Genomic DNA, 27,734 nt, shown 5'->3' with positions numbered 1-27,734 from the left:
ACTGATATGTTTGTCTCCCCTCCCTTCCTCTCTCTTTTCCCCCATAGATTCCCCGGAGCCGCCAAATGAAGTGAACATAAAGAATAAAGAAGAGAACTGTTTGATAATTGAAGAGGACCAAAAGTCCAGAGCAACATTAGAAGGTAGAGACTAAAAGGGAGGTAAAACTGTGCTGAGGTCAGCGCAGGGAAAATTGCCGTCCAGAACACGGGAGGAGGGGGTGGCAGTGGGCATGGCTTGGCGCTGGCTGGTGCAGAGGACAGGAGGAAGAGTCAAGCTAGACAAACACGGGAGGTTTCTAAATAGTTACAGAAAGAGCAAAGGCTAAAAGACTGAGGGTATAAAGTTATTTATAATGGACTGTGTTGCAGAGAATGGAAGGAAAAACTGAACAGACGGGGGATAGAGGGAAACAGTATGGTTAAGGAAAACATGAGGCATGTTTAACAATCGCTACTGTGCATCCACTAAAAATCCAGTTTGTAATGAATATATAATGACATGGGAAAACTATCATGATATATGATGTGAAAAAACAACAGAGGAAATACTCTAATGTTTGACAATGTAAAAGTAAGAGGATTGTTTAGAGAAGAGGAAGTGAAAGAAAGTTCCAGGGAAGGACAGTGGACCAAACACTACTACCTACCACCTTACACGGAGCGGGAGGCAAGGCAGACTTTCAAATATTGAATAAGAAATAGAGGTTCAAGAACAGAGGCCACTGACGGAAGAACTATAGACGGTAATGTAATTATCAAAAAGCTAGGCTGTCATTTATGTGAGTTAAATTCATAATTGATTCAATAAGTCAATAATTAATGTCCAAAACTCATCAACTGGGTCCTGGAAGGAAGAGGATATACTTTAGGTTAGAGCAACAAGCAGGACAAGATTTCAAGACAGAAATGATTACAGTGACTGCCTCCAAAGAATTGGATGTGTGATCGTGCAGGAATTGATTCATTTCAGCACGTCTTTCTTCACTATTTTTTTTTTTACATATGCATACATTCCTCTTACTAAAAATATAACTAAAATGTTACACTTTCCATACTGAATAATTATTGAACATAAATGACCCAGCTGGCAATCCAGGGGCAGAAGAGGGCATTTTTAAAGATAAATTGGAAAGTCCCTCAAATACAACCTCACTGTCTTTGAGCACCATCATTTAGAGCACGGAACACTGCACTAAAAGCCTCAGTAATGAGACACGGCTGCCAATTTCCACTTTCCTTTTACGCCTTGGAAAATCAAGAAGGCAGCAACCATGCACAAGTATGGTGTTACCTACCCAGTGATATGGTCATCTGGAGAAAGGACTCGAACGGTAAGATCAGACTGGGACGTCAAAGGCTCTGCTGCCTCCAGAGCTCCTGCTCTGCACGGAAAGACAACTACACCCACATCGGAGGAGCTGTCCCTCTAGGGTGTTGCATCCACCTCCTGCTGCACAGCACACGTGCCATGGCCCATGTCCATCGACCCGGCAGTCCCTTACACTCTCAGCACCGGACCACTTCCAATGTTAGAAACCATCGTTGTAGGCCACGAACTATTTTCTGGTAGTGAAGTGACAGCAGAATGCCTTCACCATTGAATGTTAAGATAATGTATGCCGGTGCTACTTCCATAGGCTCCAAGTCCTTCCTGCAATATCCCCACCCCCAAACCCCCCAGCATCACCTTTCTAATACAGCCATTCTCACGCTGTCACCTGGACCACTCCAGGAACCTGCTTACTGCTGTGCAAGCTCATTGTTTCCTTCGTCTCAAACCTCCAGCCCCTGCTTCCAGCCTCCCAACCAACCCAATTGGCTCAACCCACAGGCTTTGAAATGACTATTCACACAGCACTGTTTCTTTCATCTATTCCGTTCCTTTCCTAATGAAAAATTTTCTTTGGCTCATCACTGCCCACAGTCATGTGTCCCCAAGAGTATCCCAAGCAATATTAAGGCCCCCATTAGTTCTTATGAAAACACTAGAAAACAAAAAGGGAAAGGTTTCCATGGAAAAACAATTTGGAAAACACTGCATACCGTAACTCCCACTGGGAGATTCACTATCTACATTAGCATGCTTTGGGTTCTGGGAATCCCATGGTAAAGAAAAGTTTCTAGCTTTGTCAAATTCAACACTTCACTTCTGCACAAAAAATATATTAACACTACTTAAAATTCCTCTTTTGTTGAGCAACTTTGTCCACACTACTGGTTTGTGTTCTCAGGAGCTGTGGGCTAGCTAGTGTGGTGCTTCTCAATCAGGAGCGTGCGTAAGGACCACCGGCAGCACTTGGGAAAAACCCAGGCTACTGAGCCTCAGCCCTGAGATTCTGAGGCAGTAAACTGGGTGGGGCCCGAGATTCAGCATCTCTAACAAGCTCCGGGGAAGCTGCTGGTCCCTCAACAATACCACGAGTAACAGGCTCCTGCAGGAGAAAAATCCAAACTCCTTAGCATGATATTCAGGACCCTTCTTATTTGAAGCAGACCCTCGTCACCCTCCTTTTCTCCCATAACTTCCCTCTGGTTATCTTAGGCTGCAGCCCAAGGAACTGCCTCCTTTTTCCTATATCCTTGTTGTCCTTTCTGGCCTCCATTCTCCCTCTGCCCAACCCTTCTATCTTCAAGATGACGGATGCTTAGCTGGCTTGTCTTTACCTTCTTTACATACTGTAGAACTTTCTATCCTGATTTGTAATTTTTTATTTGCATTGCTTAACTTTAACTGTAGTCTAGAAGCTGTGGGAAGGCATATTCTCTGTCTGACTTATGTTTGTAGATGACAATATCTGGAGGAAGGCTTTAGAAATAGGAAGGGCTCAATAAGTATTTGATGAGTAAATGAATGCACAGCTAACAAGAGCAGCTGATCTGAATTAGGGGAGATCCTTCTTAACCCTAAATTGCAAGCCAGATACGCAAACCTGTTCTGGTTAGTGAACTCTGCTAAACTCAAATTCAATTCAGTGAATATCTACGAAGCATGTTGGAGGGCTTAGAAATTAGGCTGCCCCGAATGGTTTCCCAGGTTGTATACTGTACAACATGAGTGACTGCATATGGTGGCACAAATTAGGAATGTGACAAAATAATCCTTAACCACACAAAGCTAACAAAGGCTATGAGGGGTGTGTGTGTGTACAGACTACAGGTCATTTAAACACTCACACACACATACGTCTTGACCTGGGAAGTGGTTATATGGATGTATATGTACAAATCAAAAAATCTTAAACTATGATTTATGTATTTTTTCATATGTAAGTTATACTCCAGTAGATAAAAGACAGAGGGTAAATGTGAGGAAAAATAAAACATATAATTTAGAAAGACTATGTTTTAAAGTTCTTATTTTGTCTTTTTTCATTCATTCTCTCTTAAGACCTCAAGACTTGTGGGAAAGTGACCCATTATTCCACAATCTGTATTTTTGTGATATACCAAATATATCCTTCAGGAATTATTCAGGGAAGTTAGTAGAATAAAAACAACTATCACATAGATATCATGATGACATATGAGGGCAGATGCATAACTAGAACAATCTGTATGCTATTGGGTAAATAGCACATATTTCAATTGTTCTTTCCATGAAACACAGGATCTTGTTCTTTTGTTTCTTCCAGGCCAAGTTTTATTCAAAATCATACAACCTAAGCCACCTTTAGAGGAAAAAGCATCCAGCCATTGAGCTCTTATGACATTGTTAGTTTCCATAGAAACTTGTGTAGAATGCTCCCACTTGTCTGGACTAAGTGCCTCTCCCATCAATTCAAAATGAGTCCAGGAAAACCCTGCCTTGGCGTCTGACATCGCCCAGCCCTGCTCTGTCACAAAAGGACAGAAGAGCACTTAAGTCAGCATCTGTAACCTTTATCAGAAGAGCTGTCTCCATTACAGACACACGAAGGAAAGATTAAACACTGCCTTGTACCATCAGCCTAGGCTGTTCCCTGTAAGACTCTCGTAGAAAAGGTTCTTGAGATTTGTCTTTGGAAAAAGAAAAAAAAAACAAAAAACAACCAAAACCAAAAGCAAGAGAGAAAGCCTGGACACTAGAAAAGGAACCATGTGTCCTATCAATTCATATCATGACATAATTACTAGCAGCCTTTGAGGGTAATGTCGTTCTTTATGCTGGAAGGTTATTCTTCCTTTCTCTGGGAGGGGAATAGCAGCAAAAATGTCAGGCCTTGGAAGAAAGCACAGATCTATAATAGGTCATTTAAATGTTCTTCGTTTTTTCCAGCATACCTGCTCACCATAACCAGGTTCTCCTAGGCAAATGTCAAAACCTAAAGAGAGAAAATGAATCTATGGAGTAAGAAGTCACAAGAGAGGTTACCCTTAAGGAAGGGACAGTGACTGAAGGGGTCATGAGGGGGGCTCCTGGGGTACTGGGAATACCCTGTCTTTTTCAGGTTACCTGGATGCATTCACTTTATTAAAATCCAATGAACTGTACACTTACGATGTGTGTACTTTCACAGTATGTTCGTTATCTTGTAATAAAGAGATGTTATAAACAAATAAATAATAGACCAACGAAGGTATCTAGACAACGGAGATTTTTGGCCTGGAATAGATAAAGGCGATCAGAGCCTGCTAAATTTCCTGCTGAACTAAACCGGAAAGGTAAGTTAATAAAATCCAGACCACTAGTGAAAGAGGCCAAAAACAGTGACTGTGCAGTCTAAATTACATTAATTCTTCTTCAATAAAAGTGTGTCCATGAAGTGCGTCTAGCTCGAGCCTTTCTTACCCATTGAATGACGTAAACCAACTGGTGTTTGTCGGAGGCATTCGTGGGATTATATGCCCAATAACCTGCCTCTTCATCTGGGAACCTTGCCAGCCAAGGCTGACTGCTACTGTGTAAACCCCAGGCTCAATGTTAGGCCATTCATTATCTTCCCAGGGATTTTTGAAAAGAGAACTGGGAAAGTGGTCTGTCTTTTTGGATGCCTGAGGCTATAATTGTATAGTTTGTTGGCCACTGGAAGTCATGTTTCCATTAAAGAAATGTCTCTCTTACAGAAATAGAGTTGGTTTATATCAAGGGGTCTTAGACACTATTATATAATTTTCTGTAAAATATGGATTAATACATTTTAACATTTATGGCCTAATAGAAGCAAAGGTCGAGGTTAAGACCCTGAACTTTTTAACCTCAAATGGTATCTTTGTCCACCCAGCTTCTGTCACCCTTGTACATGGACATTTGCTTGACCTTGAAATCACCAGCCACTGTACTCCCTTTAAAAACATGTGCAAGCATCCATTCCCTGCCTAACCATTCATTACCTTCTCTACTATTATAACACCAAGTCCAACAATTCCCAGTCTCTCTGAGACCTACCATTCATTGACTCTACCACAAATCTCCATGGATCATTCAAAGATTGTCCAATAATCCTTCTTTAGTATTTTTACTCTTCTCTCTAAAATGATTATTTCATATGGTGTCTTTAAACCTCTAGCCTCCCCTCCCCGTACGCCTTTTCAATGATAATATTGTCTCTAATCCAACGTCTTAAAAGTGTCAACATAAACAGACTTCCGTCCTCACTTCTCTCTCTCTTTCTCTCTCTCTCTCCAATTAGAAATCTCCTCTCTTGTCCAAGTTCTCAGTGAACTTCATATTGTGAAATTTGAGGGTCATCTTTCTGTCCCCATCAACCATCTTAACAGTTTTGGCCCAGTTAACAACTCTCCCCTTGTTGACACATTCTCTTCTCTTGGTGACAGCAATTCCCCACTCTCCTAATTTTTCTTGAGCTCACCAGCCATTTGCCCTCAGTCATGTCCTCTTTTGCGAGCTTAACCTCTACATGTTGGAATGACCTGGGGCTCTTCTCTGTGCATTCTCTCTTCCTAGGTGATCTCCGATGGTCCCAAATCTCTAAATGCCATCTCTATTCCCATCATTCACTTTTCTATCCCTAGCTCTCATATATCCAACAGCTCCAGATTTATATATCCAACTTCTTACTTGATATTTACACTTGAATATTTACTAAGCATATAGTAATGCTATACTTTAAAATTTTAAAGTTTAAAGCCGAACACTTGATTTTTAAAAATCTATGTTTTTCCTTTAGTCTTTCCCACATCAGTCAATTTCTCACCCATGGTTCAATATGGCACCCTTAGGAGTCATCTCCAATGCCTCCCTGACCTTCCTGTTCACTGTACATATCCACATTCATCAGCTGCTGGCATGGCTTCCAAGTCTGCCGACTTCTCTCTATCACCACCGCTGGCACCCAGGTCAAAGGCACCATAGTCTTTTTTTCTTGGGTTGATCCAATAACAACCTCCTAACTGGCTTATCGTTCCCAAGCTTGTTTCCATCGCCACACCCTCAATTCATTCTCACTCCCAGAAGTGATTTTCTAAAATATAAATTAGACCATGTTATCAATGACTTCCCATTCCTTTAAAAAAAACCAGAAATATCAAAAATAAAAATCTCCGGAGAGGGGTGGTAGATGAGGGTGAAAGGGATCCAATATACGGTGATGGAAAGAAGAACTGACTCTGAGTGGTGAACAATGTGATATATAGATGATGTATCACAGAATTGTACACCAGAAACCTATGTAACTTTACTAACCATTGTCACCCCAATAAACTTCAACTAAAAATTAATATAATTAATTAATTAATAAAATAAAGATCTCCTTTCTAAGATCTAAAGGTAATCACACCCTCTGGCTGCTGCCCACCTCTCTGACTTCATCTACCATTTGCTCCCCATTGGCCGCTGTTATCTGAATATACCAAGTTCATCTCTACCTTAGAACATTTGCACTTACTGCTCCATCTGTCTTGAAAGTTCAGCCCCTCCTTTACATGGCTGGCTCTTTTTTATCATTTGAGTCTCAGCTCAAATGCCATTTTCTTAGTACAACCTTCCTGATTATAAATTCAAATGAATCACCTACCCTACCCCAGTCAGCCTCTATCATATGATCTCATTTTATTCCCTTAATGCTATCACTACATGAAATTATCTTGTTCTTTCATTTGTTTACTTTTCTATTATCTATCTCCTCCTCCTAGAAAATATTACTCTATAAGATTGGGGATATATCTTGTTCACTGCTTGCTTGCGAGTTCTTAGAACAAGCCTAACACATGGCAGACACTTGAAAAACATTTGCTTAACGACTGAATAAATCACAGAAAATACAAAAAAAAAAAAGCCATTTAGAAAACACTAATGAAGAGGGAACTGTAAAAATTTTGGGGGTTCACCATCATTTAATACTTAAACTTTAAAAAGATAAAATCTGAAACTCATTTCTGAATTATCAAAACAAAATTAAAATGAGATACATTTTAGTCACTCCAAGCTGACTATATTTTGGCTAAAAAGCCAACCAAAATCTGCTTCCGTTTCAGCATCACCAGACTTTGACAATAGAAATCACTGTCTCTAGCACTCTGGGGCAGGAATAACATCTGAGAATTAATAAACCCTTTGATGCTAAAAGAAAAGAAGTTGCTGTTACTAAGTTATATCCAGTATTGAATCCAAATCAACATATGACAAACATATTTTTCTCTCAGTTTTATCTTTTAAACAATCAGAGAGTGAGCAGATCTAAAAGGACTTTAGCAGCAGGTTCTACATGATTAGACACATCCAAATAATTGTGACACTGTTTTTCTCTTGTCTGATTTACTTTTGTCCCCTCTATACCTTGTATTGTATACATAAAAACAAAACACAAAAAAACAAAACAAAAAAACAAACAAACAAACAAACAAAAAACACCCACTTTTAAGACACTTTGGTGTTCATCAAAGAATAAGATTTGTTTGATGTGAATATATCATTTATGAACAATAAACCTGATCTTTACTCTTTTGAACTGCATTGGACATCGAAAATGACCTACTTACGAACTTTACCCAGCTGGAGCTACCATAGTTCAACAATATAAGTAAAGTTTCTGCACTTCTGTTAAAGAATTTTAAAAATTTGGTTTTCATTAAAAAGATGTTGGCTTAGTCACATGAGCCAGGTCTAAATATGATGAGACTCTAAATGGTTCATTTGCTTGTTCTTGCCCACTGTTTCTAACAATGGGCAATTTTGAGACAAATAAGTCTACCAAATAAGCCTAGTCTAACGGTAGCTTCTAGAAAGCTTTAATCTTTTCAAACCTATATGCTCCTGTGATAATCATCAAAATTTTACAATGCCCTCATGTAATGTCTGTTTGATGAGAAACACGGGCAATTCCCCACAAATTGCCAAATGTATTGAGGTATATGTCATAGATAATAAAATGCACCCATGTAACTAGCATCACAATCAAGATATTAGAGTCTTTGCCATCAACACAAAAGTTCCTTCAGGCCCCTTTGCCACCCCCACCCCCACAGGCATGCCAGCCGCAAGCAAACACTGACCTGGTCTCTGTCACTACAGATTACATTTGCTGTTCTAGAACATCCTATACATGAAATAACACAGTAGGTTCCCTTTTATGTATCCCTTCTTTCACACAGCAGAATGTTTGTGAGGTTCACCCAAGTTGTTGTTTGTACTAGTAATTTATCCCTTTTCTATTACGAAGCAGTCTCTGTGGCATGCATATAGCATCACGTGCTTATCCGTCACCTGTTGGTAGACATTTGGTTGTTTCCAGTTTTTTCTACAAAGCTACTATGAACATTCCTTTATAAGTCTTTGTGTGGACAAAAGGTTTCATTCTCTGAGGAAAAAACACCTAGGCGTGAAATTGCTGGAGTCATATGGCAAGTGTATGTTTAACTTGACAAGAATCTGCTGAACCGTTCTTCTAGGTAAAGGTACTAAAAAAATAGGTTTATTTTTGCTTTCCAAATATGAAACTTTAATATTGAAAATTTTAGACTCTACACACCAGTTTCTGTTCTCTGACCCAGAAGATGTTAACAGGGTCTTCCCCTTGTCCATGGAAATTCAGTGCATGGGAGCATTACCACTGTGAGGCCAAAGAGCAGCTGCTAGACAGTGTTTTTAAATATGAAATGCTGAATTAATTCGAGGGAGATTTATCTTAAAGTGCCACATGGGGACTAGTATATCTAGTGAGAGGAAGGTAACTCTCTTCTAAGAGGGTTTATGTGAAGCACGTTCTCCCATAGAAGGGGTTATAGTGGGATTTTCTCAGCAGCCTCTACACAAGATCCCAGAGATTCTGTTCTCCTGTTACCGCGTTCATGAGGCTTGTTCCCATGCGATAATAGCTGGAGGTTTCCATTAGCATACTTTATTTCCAGAGGCTACATCTAGGGAGGAAACGGAGCTCTCACTCAGTGTTCTCTAGACTACGATCTCTGCCGATGAGCTAGCTGGCTAAACCAAGCCATGCAGGAAACTTAGACACCACAGTTGAACTCAACGTTCTAAGTAAACTATTCATTCCAATTTAGGAAAAGAGACCCACCACTCGTAAATACATGGACGGGTAATTCCTTTCCAGATTGTTATTTTCTGATTCATGAGTACAGGCAAAGTCTGTTACAAATATAAAATATAATAGGCCAGAGAACTCTGCAGTCACATAATCCTTGTCTCAAACCATTGACCTGAAAGGGTCTACGGTATTTCCCCACCTCTTGATCTGGGATGGCCTGTGACTTTACTGAATATCATGGCAAAAATGATGGTGTGTTCTTTCTCTTTCTCTCTCTCTCTCTCTCTCTCTCTCTCTCTCTTTCTCTCTCTCTTTCTCTCTCTCTCTCTCTCTCTCTCTCTCTCTCTCTCTCTGCCAAGTGACCAAGTTCAAACTAGCTTGCTGGAAGTCAGGCCCCCTGGAGGAGAAATGAGCCATCCCCGCTCAGGCCATCCTAGGTGAGACAGTCCTAAGTGTACCCAGCAGTTGGCCAGAGACACACAAGTAAGCCCAATGGAGATCACCAGGACTTCCCAGCCAAGGCCAGCCCACTGCCAACCCATGAAACTGTGAGCGAAATAACTGCTGTTGTTTTAAGCCACTCCATTTTTGGGATAGTGCGTTATGCAGCAACAGTTATCTGATACAGCTGGGGAAATAGTTCCTTTCCCATCAGGAACACACAGATTCCTCTCCTACAACTCTTCCTTATTCCTTGTGGCTCTGATCTTCGATCCACTTACCTGGCTTATCTGCTCCTTTATCTACGCTCTTCTTTGCCACCCTGCTGCCTGTTCTCAGCTGAACTGTGTCTCCCCAAAAATGTATCTGTTGAAGCTTTAACCTCCAGTACTTCAGAATGTGATTGTTATTTGGACATAGGGTCTTTAAAGATGTGATTAAATTAGAATGAGGGTCTTAGTGGGGGCCCCTCATCCAATTTGACTGGTATCCTTATAAGAGGAGTGTGGGGACAGAGCCAGGATTGCAGTTTCCAGGCTCTCAGCCTCACATGGAAAGGTGCTAACTCAGGTAGTAAATGGCCATCAACTGTGATTGGATGGCCATCAGCATGACTAGTTGGCCGTCAGCTGTAACCAGTGAGCGATTGGTCACTAACATAACTGCCGTGGCTACACTAGCAGCCGATTGTGGCTGGCAAGTGTGGATTGCAGTTAGCATGGCGGGTTGCAGCTAGCAAGTGAGGGTGGTTGGCAGAGAAGCGGACAGCAGGCTGCGGATTGTGTGGCTCCTGCTCCCTGTGTCTCCAACCCAGCCGCCAGAGAGAATATAGTGGTATGACTCCCCTATCTATGGCTCCGTGGGTGTTCCTTTTTGGCCTCACCATGTCCTGTGTTCTTATGTGGGGAGCAGGACCAGCGACCCCGCCTGATGACACCCTGCATGACAAGAGAAAATTTGGACACACAGATAGATACTAGGGATGTGTATGCATAACGAAAAGACCTTATGAGGATATAGAGAGAAAGTGGCCATCCGTAAGCCAACAAGAAAGGCCGTAGGCAAAACTGTAAGACCAGGGATATGTCTTGTTCACTGCTTTCTTCCAAGTGCTTAGAACAATGCCTGGTACGTGCTAGACACTATCCATATAACACCTTGACCTCGGCCTTCCAGCCTCCAGAACTGTGAGAAAATACATTTCTGTTGTTTAAGCCACATAGTCCATGATATTTTGTTATGGTAATTCTAGATGACTAACATACTGCCTGTGAAAAATAACTGCAATACGTTTCCTAGCTTTTCTCCTTGATAATAACTTTAATCATTCTTTTCTTAAGTCTTCAGAAATAGTTTTAAACACAAAGAATTCATATTGTAAGAAATTTTTTTATGTAGTAAAGATACCAAGTAAAGTGAAAAATAAGCTCAACTCTTTGCAGGGGGGGTGGATATAAAATAAAATAAGGAGGTGAAATGTCTCCCTCCAATGCCATCCTGAGAGGGAACCCTGTTAACATTTGGCATGTCTTCTTGCAGTGGGTGCTTTAGTTCTTGGCTTTCCCCACTGCAGGGTAAACTCCCTGAAAGGCAGTGAGCCCATACAGGGGATAAAAGCCCCTTCAGTGGTTGCACAGCATCCTAAAAATCATTCCTTTGTTTGCAGAATTTCTGAGTCTACTTTAGTGGCTGAAAATGACAGGTAGTTACCCTCACAACTGATTTGAAAGCACAGATCAAAGTAGAGGAGTTTCTTGTTGTACCTGTTTAATGAGATTTTACTGTTGCTCATGCTTCCACTCCCACTGGGAAATAATGTGTCACAGTGGGTATATTAGACAGCAGGTTGTTGTCTACACTTCCCCTGGAAATCCTGGCAAAGGGCTACTCTATGGAGCAACCTTTAAGAACCATCCTTTGATATATTTATTAAAAATAATGGCTACCTTTGATTGTGTCAGGCACCATCTAAGAGCATGGTGTTTGTGTTGGTGGTGTTGGTGGTTTTTTGTTTGTTTCATCAGATGAGAACTGTATCCTTACAGCCGTGCTCTGAGCTCCTACCAAATCCTGAAGACCAAGATAATCTGACCGAAGTCAGAGGTGAGTTCTGGCTGGTCTCGGAGTCAGACCTGGTGATATCTGTTGCCCCTTGAGAATCTGCTTCTCGGAGTTCTCTCAGGCCAGAGCTCCCACCAGGCCCTCTGCCCAGGGTGGACTGCACTTCCAGAAGCTCCAGTCCAGCCTTTTCAGTGTATGAAGGCCTCAGGAGCCCTAGTCTATGTCCCCCCCCCCAAACTTTTCCTCACCTAGTTGGGACGGTAAGGAAAGCCTCTGTCTCACCTGCTGTCACACGGGGTGTCAGGCGGAGTCTCTGGTCCCGCTCCCCACATAAGAACGCAGGACATGGTGAGGCCAAAAAGGAACACCCACGGAGCCATAGATAGGGGGGTCATACCACTATCGTCTCGTTGGTGGCTGCATTGAAGACACAGGAAGCAGGAGCCACACTGTCCGCAACCTGCCATACGCGTCGCTGTCTGCCAACCAACCAACCCCTGCTAGCTGCAATCCACCATGCTAACGGCAATCTGCTCCTGCTAGCTCAGCCCCCATCTTCTTGCCAGCCCCCAGTTTCTGCTAGCGTAGCCACAGCAGTTATATTAGTGGCCAGTGGCTCACTGGTTACAGCTGACGGCCTACTAGCCACAGCCGATGGCCATCCAATCACAGTTGAGGGCCATTTACTACCTGAGCCAGCACCTTTCCATGTGAGGCCGAGAGCCTGGAAACTGCACTGCTGGCTCTGTCCCCACACCTGCATACAAAGAAGCGTCTTTTGGGAGGTCCTGTACCAGCCCAGAAGTTACCTCCTACATACTTGGAGATGGCCCTCGGTCTTCTGACCTAACCAGTTTCTTGCTACCTTGTTTAATCTGTCTTAATCCAAGTAATTCTCCTCATGCAGTTCTTTTGGCTTTTCACTCACTGCTCAAGTGTTTAATACAAATAAACACACACACACACACACAAACAGCTGCTTCTAACTCTATTCTAATGACGGTCAGGAGGGAAACACATAGGTTTCTTTTTCACTACCCAAGTGTCTAGGGGTTAAAGCCGCTTTCTCTTGCCTGCCAGGAGCAATCTTTCAGTTCCTACCGTGTTTGCCGAAAATAAGACCTAACCGGATAATAAGTCCTAGCATGATTTTTCAGGATGACATCCCCTGAACATAAGCCCTAATGAGTCTTTTGGAGCAAAAATTAATGTAAGACCGAGTCTTATTTTTCCGGGAAACACGGTATTAGATGAGGACTTTAAGGGTCATCTGCAAATACTTAAAGAGCTCACATACAAGAGTTATTTCCAAAAGGAAAATCCCATATAGTCCTGCTACTCTCAAAGGAACGGAACAGGGGTTGAACACACCGGAAACAAATGTGAGTCATCCCAGCAGCTGAGCCCGGCAAAATTACCTGCCTTCCTCCTCGCTCTGTCTCACCACCTTCTGGCTTCTTCCTGATTTTGATGCCTATGTCACAGCTTTCCTTTATACAAGAGAGGATTTTTTTTTAAATTATTTACATAATTGAAGTTGATGACTAACACAACTGAATATATGCGTAAACTAGAGAATACCATCTAGTTATCACAGCAAACAGGAAGGTCAGACATATGCTCCCTTCTGAAAGGCTCCCTGGAATTCTAACAAGGAGCTTGCACCCGACAGCCTGTGCATGGTTTTGCTTTGCATACCACCAACACAGTTCTCATCAAGATTCCTAGGCATGACCTTACGTAAGGAAAGGATTCTAGTGTGACTGTAAGAATCCCCATGCAACTACATGACTATTTCCTGGGTTGCTGCTTCCTGCTGAGGTGAAACACCACAGTTCAGGAATCACTCCAGGACAAAAAGAAAATAAAAGCAAAAAGGCGAGCCCTGAATAGCCAACATAAGATTGGAAAAGAAGAGCGAAGTTGAAAGTCTCGTATTTCGTGGTTGCAAAACTTACTACAGAGACACAGAAATCCAACCAATGTGGTACTGGCGTAAGGATAGGTATACAGAGCATGGGATAGAATTGAGTCAAGAAACAAACTCATACGTCATGGCCAATTGATTGACAAGGATGCCCAGATCATTCAATGTGGGAAAAAACAGTTTCTTTAACAAATGGTGCTGGGACAACCGGATATCCACATGCAAAAAGAATGAAGTTGGACCCCTACTTCACACCATATTCAAAAATTAACTCAAAATGGATCAATGACATAAATATAAGAGCTTAAAACCACAAAAAATCTTAGAATAAAGCAGGTAGATCTTCATAACCTTGGGTTTGGCAATGGATTCTTATATATGACAATGAAAGCAAAAGCCATGACAACAAAAACATAAAGTCAATGTCATCAAAGTTAAAAACTGTTGTGCATCAAAACATTATTGAGAAAATGGAAAAGACAACCTCCAGAACAGGAGAGAGTATCTGCAAGTCATATCTCTGCGAAGGATCAAGTGTCCAGAATATATAAATAACTTTTACAATTTAACAACAAAAAAGCAATCAACCCACTTAAAAATTGATAAAGGACTTGAATAGATATTTCACCAAAGAAGATATACAAATGGCCAACAACCACATGAAAAGATGCTCAGCGTCATTAGTCATTAGGGAACGCAAATCAAAGCCACATGTGGTATCATTTCACAACAATTAGGGTGGCTACAATAAAAAGAAAAGGAAAAAAAGTGTTGGCAGGAATGCGGAGAAATTGGAACTTGCGTACATTGCTGGTGGGAATGAAAGCTGGTGCAGCTACTATGGAAAACAGTTTTGTAATTCCTCAGAAAAGTTAAACACAGAATTACTATATGACCCAGCAACTTATTCCTAGGTATATACCCAAAACAACCGAAAAGAAGGACTCAAATACATGTATACATGTGTTCACAGAAGCACCGTTTACAACAGCCAAAAGATGAAAACAGCCCAAACGTCCATTAATAGATGATGGATGAACAAACTGTGGTATATACATACAATGGACATTATTATTCAGCTATAAAAAGAAATGGAAATACTGAAACATGCTATAACATGGATGAATCTTAAAAACATTATGCCTGGCGAAAGAAGCCAGATACAAAAGGTCACATACTGTATGACTCCATTGATATGAAATATCCAGAATAGGTAAATTCATACCGTCAGACAGCAGACTGGTGGTTGCCAGTGGTTGGGAATGGGGAAAGTGGGGAGCAGCTGAAATGGGTATGAAGTTTTCTTTGAGGCTGATGAAAATATTTTGGAACGAGATAGACGCAGTAATTGCACAAGACTGTGAATGTACTAAGTGACACTGGATTATTCATTTTACAATGGTTATTCTTAGTATGTGAATTTCACTTCAATTTTCTTTTTCTTTAAAAAGGCAGAAGGAATTTAAAAAGACGTATCAGGCAAAGCAGCCCCGGTTTTTAAACAGGACTGGAGGCCCTGGGAATGGCAGAAATGAGCAGTGGTGCTGGCGAATACGGTTGGAGGAAGTAGAAATATTGTGAACACGTAAAATAGAAGGTGGTTCAATATAGCGATGGTCTTCCTAACAGCAGAGCAGCATCTGTAGGCAGTCTGGAACCCTCAGAAATGTCACTTGGTAAAGTCCTACAGGGAAGAGCACCATTAGGTAGGAGAAGGCCTTCAACTAAGGACCATGTGATACCTAGAGCCCCTCAATGCTAGTCCTTTGCAGACCATTTTATTGCTTTACATTTGTACAGAAGAAAGAGCAGAAGGCTACAGAGAAGGAGAAAGAGGCAATTTAACTAGAAATTAGTTCTGAGCCTCATGAACATTCGTGGGAAAGGAAAATGGGAATGAACATACTGAGTACTTCCAAGACTGGTCCTATATATGCACCATCTCCTTGTAAATACTTCCCAAAACTGATGAAACAGGTGATCCTGTGCCCATTTTCCAGATGGGAAAACCAAGGCCCCAGGCTTCACAGCTCACATGCCTCCTACCATGCCATAATGCATCCAGCCAGGCGAGCAATTATAAAAGTCACTGGGAGCATCATCTAGTTTTTCACTAAACTTCTAATTGCTTGAGGGAAGGGTTTGACTTTATTTTTCTATCAGCTCAACAAAGTCTCTTCAACATACGTATCTACAATGAGAAAATATCCAAATTCTACACCTCTGTATTATTATTCGAGGAGTATAAAAACACTACAGTTGCATCAGTTTCTTGCTGCTTATTTTTTATGAGTATGACCTTCTCCCAGCTACCTGCATGCTCTCTGGAAAACCACACATCCTCCAGCCATATGGGAAGGGTCAGTGGATCATCTCAGCACTTTTCTCCCTCAGAGTCACTAGGGTCCTCTTCAAACTGCTCTCTTGCTGCTTTTGTGACACTTGATTCCCTCCACAGGCCACAAAATATGGCAAGGAATAAAGCAGCTGATCTATGAGGTGGTTATGGCTCAAGGTCATTGGCTGGTTCCTCTCCAGGGAGGGATAATTTTAGTGCTCAGGCCTTAGCAAGCTGCCCTTCCCCACTTGAGGACAGCAAAGACAAAGATACCTGCTCCTCTTTTCCTCTCAGAAAAATAGGTAAGGACTTTTCAAATGCAACAATTTCCACTGACTTGCAACATTTTATTGATAAATGCAAAATAAAAAGCTAACTTGAATTTATTTTTTTCTTGCCTCTTACAGAAACAAACCACACAAAGCAAATATTTCCATGGCTGGGTGAAAAAGTCCATATTTCAGGTCTGGAAAAGACAGGATGCCCAATTCAATCAAAATGGGAGAGTAGGAAACATGTGGGGACAAGAAATTCTGTCTTTGGAGTAAGAAGCTCTTACTGTCGCGACCACCAGGTTCTTTAGGAGATAACACATAAAGCTATTTTTCACTATCACAATGACTTCACCAGTAGCACACTCACAAGGGCCATGTAAAAAGTACAAAGAATATAAGAAATATAAGGGCAAGAGCTAAAACATTCTATACGGGGCTGTTAGACCTTTTCTGGTTTCTTTAAATCTTTTGGGAAACAAGTGGGAACAAACATCGCTAACACAAACTAAGAGTTTGTGTTGAAACTTTTTTTTGAACTGAAAGAAAGCACAAGCCTTAAAAATCTGCTGACATTTTCTTCTGAAATGTACCCAACTATAATTTTATGGTGAATGTTTTTCTTCTGTAACATGTCATTTTAAAAATAAAGTTGAAAGATTTTTGTTTTATAGTGAACAACCTTATTCCCACCACCTAGCTTTTCTGAATATCTAGCCCTTTTGCTATTCCTCTATCTGTTCCACAGCTCTTTTTTAAACACATATTTCACAGTAAATTAGTTGCAGAATTCAATACACTTCACCTCTAAACTCGTATGCTGCTGGCATTTTCATTTGTTCTAGTTGAAGGTTGTGACATTGAAAGAGAAAGGAGGAAAAGGAAAGTAAGTGAAAGCTCATTATGCACCTAGGTTCAGTGCCCAAGCTGAGGTCAAGATGAGACTCTGGCAAAGGATGGACTCTTCTTGTAACCACCGGGAAGAAGAGGATTTGGCAGAACGCCGCCTTAGCCGTTGTTAGGAAAGTTATCACTCAAAAGTCATGGTGTTGGCCCCATAGCCTTCCTCCCTCCTTCTAATCACCTTGGGAAAAGAAGCCCAGTTGGCCTTGGAGACCAAGAAGGAGAGCAACAGAGGACCACCCTAGAAATGGAAAGATTGTGAGAAAAAAACTCACAGTTGGCCAAGGTGGAGAATTCACTCTTTTGAAGAGGACACCTTTGGGTGTTAACGCTATTACCTTTCGGTAAGAGGAGTAAAGGGCTAGAAAATGCTTCCTTTCTTTTGTTTTTGTTCTTTTTCTTTCTCATCTCTCAATTCCTCCACAAGTCAAGAAAGGGAGAACATTTGAGGCGTGGGTGTGCTCACCACTTGAGAATGCCTCTAATATTAAAGACTAAGTGAAGACAATGAAAAACTGGGTGGAAAGCCAGGGCTGGCCATTCATAGCCTAAGCAGAAGAACTTAGATTTTCTTTAAGGGCTGTGCAGCTTACCAGATAAGGCAAGAAGAGAGAACCATTGTACACAAGTGTGTCTAGGAGAGAATGGTGTGTTCATGCTAGGGCATTCTCACAGCAAGGCTAAAGGGGGCAAGATGGGTGTAGCAGTGGCATTGGAGAGGGTCCCTGTGGCAGATTATTTCCAACATCCTTTTCATATAACATGACTTTTAATACTCCTTCTACTGAGAGGTGGGCTTTTAAGTTTCCTCCCCTTGAAACGGGGCAGCTTGCGCCTTACCTACGTGACTCATTCCATGTTTTCCCAAAAATAAGACCTAACTGGAAAATAAGCCCTAGCATGATTTTAATGCGTCTTTTGGAGCAAAAGTTCATACAAGACCTGGTCTTATTTTCGGGGAAATACGCGTGTTTCCCCGAAAATAAGACCCAACCAGAAAATAAGCCCTAGCATGATTTTAATGTGTCTTTTAGCACAAAACTCAATATAACACCCGGTCTTATTTTCAGGGAAACACAGTACATTTTTTTCTATTGCCTAAGACGCCCTCCTTTCTTCTTTAAAATCTTTCTACATTCTACACTTCATTCAAGACTGACTTTCTTCCAAAAAGTAACCCTAGAATTCTGCTCTTCGAAAAGTTATCAGTGACATCTTAGCTGCCAAACTCAAACATTTAAATCATCATAATTCATGCCAACAGGGTATTACGTTCAGTAATGGCTCCTCAAGGACAGACCAGCTCACTTTCTTTGGACAACAGTGCCACCTCATTTCTTTCTGAATAGGGTCACCAAGCTGGAAGATTCAGGAACACTGACAAAACGTCTTATCTCAAAGGAAGTAAGCCTCTTACCAGAGTTTTTCTATCGCATTCTGAAGTGCACTGTTCAATACAGTGCCACTAGCAAAATGTGCCTTCTAAGTACTTGAAACATGGCTAGTCTGAATTGAGATTTGTTGTAAGTATAAAATACACACTAGATGAAAAATGTAAAAAAAAAAAGGTAAAATCTCATTAATAATGTTGAAATAATAATTAGGTATGCAAGCCTAAAGATAGTATTAAAATTAATTTCAACTGTGATATTGGACTTCCCAGCCTCCAGCACAGGCTGCTATAACAACCTATTTCTTTTTATGTTTTTAATGAGGCTACAAGAAAATTTTAAATTGCACATGCTGCTCACATGGTATTTCTACAGGATAGCACTTTTATGCTAGACTGAATTAAAGGTGCCCAAGGAAACACCATATATTTCCCTAAAAAGTTTGTGAAAAAAAAATACTTTCAAAGGCAAAGGTGAAATATTAGGAAACAAAATTTAAAAGGATGGTTAAAAGAGACGAGTTTGCAGAGACAGAGAGGAAAAACTGAGGCTTGCTAGATGGGAGGGGGTTGGGGATGAGGGAGAACGTGAGGGGATTAGAAAGCACAATCGGTAACCACAAGATTGCCACGGGGATATGAAAGACAGTCTGGGGAATATAATCAATAATATTGTAAAGATTTTATAGGGTATCCGATGGACACTTGTCTTACTAGGGAGACCACCTCAGGGATGGTGTAGGTGCCCGACCACTGCAGTGTACACCTGAAGCTGAAGCTGAATAATAATGGATGTCAACTATAATTTAATATATATTTATATAGTCACATGATGTGGAATAGAGTCAGTGTAACTGTAACAGCTATATGAGATGTCAGAGGGGTAGTAGATTGGGGGAGGGGGATTATCACTATGTGAGGGGTATAAATGTCTAACTAGTACATTGTTTTGTACACCTGAAACTAATAATAAAAAAGAGACAAGTTTGAAAAAATAGTAGAGTTAGTATGTATGCTTGAAAATGTTTCTATAATAGCAAGAATAATCGCCATCATACAATCAAACAATATTCTTGCCTCTTTTTTAGGGCACTGAAATCATCACCCATGATGACATTCATTTGAAGGAAAAATTTGAAATTTCAGATTTTATTTCTTTAACTCTAACATATGTAGAAATTCTACTCACTGAAAATTACCTAGGTGTCTCTCAAACTGCAAGATATTTGATGCAGTAACTCATTACCTTCTCAAGGGAAGAAAATGAACTTACACATCTTCTGAGAGCTTAACTTGCATCAGAAAATGGTGTAAAGAATGAAAATGTGCCTGTAGGAGTGAGGAAATGAGACAGCCTATGGCTAGTCAAAGCAGACACTCCAGTGTCCTGTCTAGATACCACTGGGTCCCTTTTAAAAGTCCTGTGTACCCACCTCTCAGCTTTTGTGGGTTTTATTTCTAAGAGAAGGCACCCACAAATTTCTTAAGAGGAACACTTTTCAACTGCTGGAGCTATTTCACCCATAGATGCGCTCCCGGGCACAGCTCACCAGCTCACAGACAATGACCGATGCAGGAATGGGAAAGCCTACCTCTTTGCCTTGAGCAGAAGGAACAGACTCTCAGAAGCAATTATGCTCCAGAGCTCCCCGAGGGATCAGATTGAGTCAGGGACTTTGTTCAAATCATCCCCCCCGCTTGGCTTCTTCCCTTTCCCTTTTCTGCCCCAAGTCATTAGTTTTTCCTGGGAACCCTGCCTCAATAAAACACTCGTGCAAAAATGCTCATCTCAGGTCTGCTCTTAGGGAGCTCAACCTGGGACTCTCGGCTTGCACAAATGGGCTATAAGAAAACATGAAGCCAGATTATTGCTGTTGCACCATGATAAGACCTTCAAGAACACTTCACAGTTTAAAATAACTGCACTCTCCACAGTTTAATAAGAAGTACCTTTTTTCTCTAAAGATCATTGCAGTAGCCCTAGAATATAGGTCTTAGATCTAGAAAAACGATGCTAATGGTCAAACATATATCTCCAGGTGTGCCAAACATCACGATGGTGTGTAAGGCTCCAAAGTAGAGGTAAAAAGAGTTGTCAACATTACAGTTTGGTGAGCTTCATACTAGACACTAATGTTATAATTGTGTACATCATATTTAATAAAAACAATTTAAAATCATTCAGAAAGGAAGAAAGTGTTCCACAACATTAAATTTTTCAAAAGAGTAATAATACATCTTCCAAACTGAAATATTAAGGAGAGAAGGTATCAAGGGTTGTTTTCTTTCTTTTCATGAAACTTGAAGACAGTCTTTGGTTTGATCAGAGTAATAAGTTCTTTTTTACCAAGAGTCATTCTGAAGCGAGAAATGTAAGGGTGAGGATAAGTCACCCCCAAATTGCCTAACAGTGATAAAAAGTTAAGTTGAATGTAACATAAATAAGAAATAAAATACACCTTATGCTATTACAGGAATTAAAATACATTCTAAAAGTCTATTATAGATGTAACAGTCCAAAGAAAAAAAAGAAAAAAAGAAAAAGAAAAACAATTCAGAGCTAATGTACAGTGTACTGTTGGAATCATGGGGGAATAAAGCAGGTGTTCAAGACACAACCAGAAAAATTCAGGTTCCTGGGTCTAAATGTTTTCAATTTTGAGTATGGGCAGACATTATAAAAGCATCAGATTTCAGTTCAATTTAAAAAAAAAAAAAAACACCTCAAAATACAAGATCGCTAACAACTGAATGTTGCTAGAGTAGAATGTTTTTATTTTTAGGAGAGGACAGAGAGAAATATAGAAGAATTCACTGTTTGAGAGGAGGGGAAGATGAACACAAGACATGACAATCAACACCAGATGACATGTGGGAAACCAGGTCCAATCAGGTCCCATTACCTGTGGGGATGGAAGAGAAGCCCGCATACTGTTATCTGTCCCAGGACCCGATGGCATCCAAAGTCATTGTAAAATCAAATGCACGACATTTATGCCACTTAACATAGAGACATTTCTTCATGGTACTTAAAATATTTAACAAAGAACCTCTAAGCTCTGTTTTGTTTGTGTGTATTTTCACTAAGCACACAATTCTTAATAGAAATCATTTAGATACAGCTGATGTAAAAGGACCTATTTTTATGGATACTACGACTATTATGCAGAGAAAGTCCAGAAAAAAGTAATAAAAAAAGACTAAAACACAGATGTCACATCTATACTGATTTACAGTCCCTAGAGAATTAGTCAGCTCTGCCCCCTCCCCCAACTTTGGATTGTCTGCTAAAACATGGTTTATGAATCATCCTTGGGGAGCAGGAAAATATAGTGCACTTGACTAAAAATAGGTAGGAACATTCGATAATAAATCTACTTTCTTGATATTCTTGTGTCATCATTAAATACTGATCACTAAGAGAAGTGTGATTCTTTCCTTCCCTCGCAGAAAGGCCGGAAGAAAATCAGCCGTGGGCCCTGCCAGGAGATAATGGAGTGTCCGCCATGACGTGCTCACGGCGAAGAAAAGAACATTGATTTTAAATGCCTGGGACCTGGAGTTCACCTGTCAGGATGAACAGTAAAGTTGCTAGTTATCTTGTTCATGTGGTCCCTATAAAATGACTGCTAAGTAAGAAATGATACATAGTCCACATTTTTTACTTACAACATCAATTAGAAAATAGAAATTTGATTACGGGGTCAGACAAGGACAATCTCTCATATTCACTAAGATTCTGGCTCTAGCATAAAACACTGGCAAGTTATAGTTTAAAATAAAAAGAATTGGCCATATAAAGATATTTCTGGTTCCCATTTTAGCATTTCTTCAAAGACTTGTAAAATGCAAGTTTAAAGGGACGGTAGAAGAATGTATTTACATCATTCCACAGATATGAGCATAGTTGTGATTTTTCATATCTGTGGGAATCTTCTTAAACAAATTCTGCTCAGGGTTGAAATACGTCATACATTTCTCCTCAGAAAGAACTTCAGAGAACAGTAACTTAAATAATATCTGATGCTTACTTACTAAATGCAGGTAATACTACCACAGATGGCAAGTAGAAAATTTAGTAAAACGTGAAGTGCCCAAGGTTGGTGGAATGAATAAACTCGAATCTAGAAAGTGCCATGGGATGAATGCTCCACCAAAGAAAGGCAAATGTCTATGAAACAGATTTGAGAGGCATATTTCAGATGGGACATCAGCATGAATGAAGGGATTCATTTTACAGACTCAAAGTTCCAGAACCCCACAACTAGCAAATCTTTAGCACAGTGTGAAGGATACTCACCAGGCGGCTCCGGACCAACGGCAGGTGATGTCCGCTCAGTCAAGCTCACAGTGCCGTCCTGTCCTCTGTGAAGCAAGAAGACACAGACCAGAGAAAAATCAATGTAAAGGATTTTCAGAATTCTCATGGAAACAGCCCTTTGCACTTCAAAATCAGAGTCTACAATTTTTTAAAATAATACACCAGAGAAACACATTAACACATTAGTGACATTAATATCAAAATGGACGACAAAGACATATAGCCATCAAATCAGAAATATTATTGCTACACTCAGCCTTCAGAGTTTATACACTCTCTCTACTAAGCTGCTGATCTACAATTAAACCTCTTAATCTCTCAAAATAATTAAGCAGCAATTAAACAACAAGGCTATCTAAAATCTTTAGAATTAAATAGAATGATCTTTTCCTGATTACCAGTGAAATGTTCGTAGATGACCTGTAATGGTAAGAAACAATTTACCCTTTCAAAAAAAACAGTGTTGGAAAGGAAAGATTTACAATGGACCTGCATTTATCTACCACAAGAGTCGTTTTTAATGTGTATTTTTGTGTTGTCTTTGCTAACAAGTTGTTTATGTAGATTCTGAATCTGACACTGGATTTCTAGTTTGGTTGAAATTTAGACATCAGGATCGTTCCAAAATGGGGTGGGGGGGTGAGAGAGTTCCAGGTGGTGGTATCAGAAGTACATAACGGTAAGAGGAAGGCCAACTGCATTTGGGAAGAAAGTAGAGGCAGAAAAACTGGCAATCAAGACATGAGAAAGCTGTGTGTGTAAAATTTGAAGTGGGATTTTGTGAAGGTCATTATGTATGAAGATGTCTAGTGTAAAGGTCTCAGACGGAATGGTACAGCCACACGATGCAAGACGATGCCATTAAAAAGAAAGACGTGAACCTGGATCTGTATGGACAGATAATGGAAAAAAAATTCTCAGGTCATAGTATTAATTTTTAAAAGCGCAAGTAGTGGTGCAGTAATATGTATACTCTGATCCCATTGTGTTAAAACAAATCTCACTAATCTAAATGCACAGCTAGGAATACTGTTATATGCAGAGAACATATCTGAAACAAGAAACCCTTGCATGTGGCTGCCTCTTAAGAACTGGTATTGAAAGGAGTTTAAAAAGGGCCTATGAATTTTAACATAACATTTAACCATTATGCGATATTTTACCATGCAACCTATTAAATTGAAAAAAGAATCCAATCCATCCCAAATTCTATTATAGAAAAAAAAAAGTTCCATTTTAAATATATAGAATTAGAGAGTATATAGCATCATGTACAGTTAGTTTACTGATTTAGTGAATATTTACTAAGACTTAGGCTCTAAATATGGATTGCATCATGTTTAATTCCCATAAAAACTCTAAAATGTATGTACTGTGATTTTTCCCATTTTGATAGGAGATAAAACTGAGAAGTTTGGTGACTTTTCAAGAATCACACAAAACTGGCATTCAAATGCAGGCAATCTGACCCATGTTTAGCCTTCATGGTATTGCCTCCTCCATGTCATTTACCATATTTTCAATATTACATTTATGTTCATAATGATATATTAATATGAGACTGTAAGTTCCATGAAGACGGGACACCCCCAAATAAAAAATTTGTGTATTAGACAGCATCATGTGTATCCCCAGTACCTACCATAGTGCCTAGCACATAGTAGGTACTCAATAAATCTGTGTTAAAGGGATAAATAACTAAGTGGCCTGCCTAGAGCTGGGAAGTTAAACTACCAACTGTGTTATGTGTCTCAGGGCTGTGAAACAAGCTGAGTTCCCAAAAAGCTCATTGATTAACGACCCTGCCATACCATGCTCCTCATTTTGAGAGACTATGGTTGCCCAAGTCTTTCTGTAACCAAAGACTTAAAGACTGGACACAGGTGTTCTAGTTCCTTCTCTAATTCTCTAGCGACTGCCCAGCATAAAGCCAATGCGTTGTTCCATAAACCTTTTTAATTCTGTCCATGGCTACGATATTGCAACATTTGGGAAAACCAATGTTGAAACACTTAACTACAGGGAAGTGAAGCAGTATCAACTGTCATGAAGCACTTAGCTATTGGCAACTGACTTGGTGTTGTAGTAATATGTGAGTCAAGACCTCAACCTACTAATGTTTTCATTCTTTTATAACTCTAGGTATTAAATGGAGTTTTTGTAAAGATGAGATTGGATGAGTGAGTGTAGGTGTCTGGTGTCTGTATATAAGTCTCTGTGAAACTGTGTGTGTTTATGTGTTCTTGTGTGCATTTGGCCTTTCAAAAAAGGAAAGGTATTTTTCTATGGCCTAGAAGGAAACCTAATAAATAGATAAAATCCCCAAATCAAAAAATCCTATTAGAGCTGGTGTAAACAAAAGCTGTATTTTTATTCAACAAAGGTGCCAAGACTAATCAATGACGAAAGACAGTCGATTCAATAAGTAGTTGGGACAACTGGATAGCCACATGCAAAGGAATAAAGGTGGACTCCTTCCTACCTCACACCACACACAAAAATTAGCTCAAAATGGATCACAGAGCTAAATGTAAGAGTTGAAACTGTAAAACTCTCAGGAGTAAATATAACAAAAAAAGTACAGCTGACCCTTGAGCAACACAGGGTTTGGGGCGGTGACCACCCATACAGTGGAAAATCTGCATATAACTTAAGCTGACCCTCCACATGAGCAGATTCCCAACTTCAGAACAAAAATACAGTTCACCCTTGAACAACGTGAGTTTGAAATGCGTGGCTCCTAAATTTGTGTTGTTCAAGGGTCAACAGTAAATCTTTGTGACCTTGGGTTAGACAATGGTTTCACAGATATGACACCAAAAGCACAAACAACACAAGAAAAAAATAGATAAATTGGACTTCATCAAATTAAACATTTTTTGCTTCAAAGGTCACCACTAAGAAAGTGAAAACAGTCCACAGAATGAGAGATTTTTTGCAAGTCATATATTTGCTAATGGACTTGTACCTAGAATATGTTAAGAACTATTATAACCCAACAATGAAAAGACAAATAACCCAATAAAAAAGGGGTAAATGACCTGAACAGACATTTCTCAAAAAACTAAAAAATACATGAAGAGATAGATGCTGAACCATAAATGAAATGCAAGTCAAAGCCACGTGAGGTACTACTTCACACTCACTAAGGAAACTATAATCAGAAGACAGATTATAACAAGTATTGAGAATCTGGAGAAATTGGAACACTCATACATCGTTTGTTGGAATATAAAATGGTGCAGCCACTTAGGAAAACCGTCTGGCAGTTACTCAAATGGTTACACATGGAATTAAAATACAGCACAGTAATTCTGTTCCTAGGTATGTACTCAAGAGAAAGAAAACATATGCTCATGCAAAAAATATTACATGTACTTTTTTCATAGTAGCAGCATTATTCATAATAGTCAAAAAGTGGAAACAATCCCAATGTCCATTAATTGATGAATGGATAAACAAAATGTGATCTATCCATTATTCAGGAATAAAAAGAATGCAACATGTTTCCATGTGACAACATGGATGAACTTTTACAAAACCATCATACTAAATGAAAGGAGCCAGTCACAAAAGACCACATATTGTATGATTCCATGTATATGAAATGTCCAGCAGAACAGGCAGATCCAGAGACGGAGAGCAGATCAGTGCTTGTGTGAGGCTAGAGAAGCAGGGAAGACAGGCAGTGACTAACTCCTGAGCGGTGGGATTTCTTGTTGGGGTGACGAAAATGTTCTGCGACTAGACTGTGATAGTGGTTGCAGAACTCTGTGAATACACTAAACACTATTAAATCATACATCTTACGTGGGTGAATTTTACGCTTCGTAAATGACACTTCATTAAAGCATTTTTTTTAAGGCTGCATTTCAGTGAGTTTCCCAGTGAATGTTGTAATAGTTGACTTCTTCCAAAAATGACAAAACATTTATTCACACTCTTCAAGAAAACACAATGAGTGGTGAATATTTACGTTTTGTAAAAAGACTGAGTATTGTAATTCTTCATGGTTCCTTGTGATGGGAAATGCAGTGATAGTTTCCCCTCACCAGAGAAGAGTGCATGCACAGAACTGCCTCCCAATCATAAGAAAGTACCAACATCTTAACTGCAATTGCAAACCAAGGGATCTGGTTGAAATGCAAATTCTGTTTGAGACAGGTCTGAGGTGGGACCAGAGATTGTGCATCTCTAACAAGCTCCCAAGTGACACTGATGCTGCTGGTTCTAGAGCATGCTCAGGGAGCATGAGAAGCAAGCACATAGGAGGAGGTCAAAGGCCTGGCAATCAGATAAGGCTGAGGGCAATCATTTACCAGCCTTACATGGTGTGGTCTCAAGCAACTGACTTCACCTCTGAAGCGATCTCCTCACCTGTGAAATACAGGTGATGATGTTAGGAGCCACCTTAGACATCTGGGTCAGGGTGAAATGAGATGAAAGATACAAGGCATGCAGGACGGTACCAGCTATACAGAAGGGCTCGATTCTCGCTTTGCTCTCTTTCATACTTAATGACTTCCAAAACAATCCTCCAATGGAATTGTACGTTAAGAGGCAAATGGCTGAGCCAAAAGTACGTTGTCTTAGTCCAGATGGTAACACATCACCACATTAAATACAATCGGATCTTAGAAACACATTTCACCAATGC

At 40.1% G+C, this 27,734-nt stretch overlaps 1 protein-coding gene across 9 annotated transcripts in view; it reads right to left on the bottom strand.

Annotated features, from left to right (window-relative positions):
* The window catches only part of PLCB4 (phospholipase C beta 4), a 400,724-nt gene that overhangs the window by 232,892 nt on the left and 140,098 nt on the right, over window positions 1-27,734 (bottom strand). For all 9 annotated transcript variants that reach the window (XM_074318158.2, XM_074318162.2, XM_074318160.2 and 6 more), the window contains one exon: window positions 23,057-23,121. The gene's annotated coding sequence lies outside the window, so the exon portion shown is untranslated. The remainder of the gene's footprint in view (window positions 1-23,056; window positions 23,122-27,734) is intronic.

Source organism: Rhinolophus sinicus, chromosome 13 (assembly GCF_057876585.1).
Source record: "Rhinolophus sinicus isolate RSI-liver-muscle chromosome 13, RSI-T2T, whole genome shotgun sequence".
Lineage (NCBI taxonomy): Eukaryota > Metazoa > Chordata > Mammalia > Chiroptera > Rhinolophidae > Rhinolophus > Rhinolophus sinicus.
The sequence above is the reverse complement of the archived record's forward strand: the minus strand, read 5'-3'. Positions and strand labels throughout refer to the sequence as shown.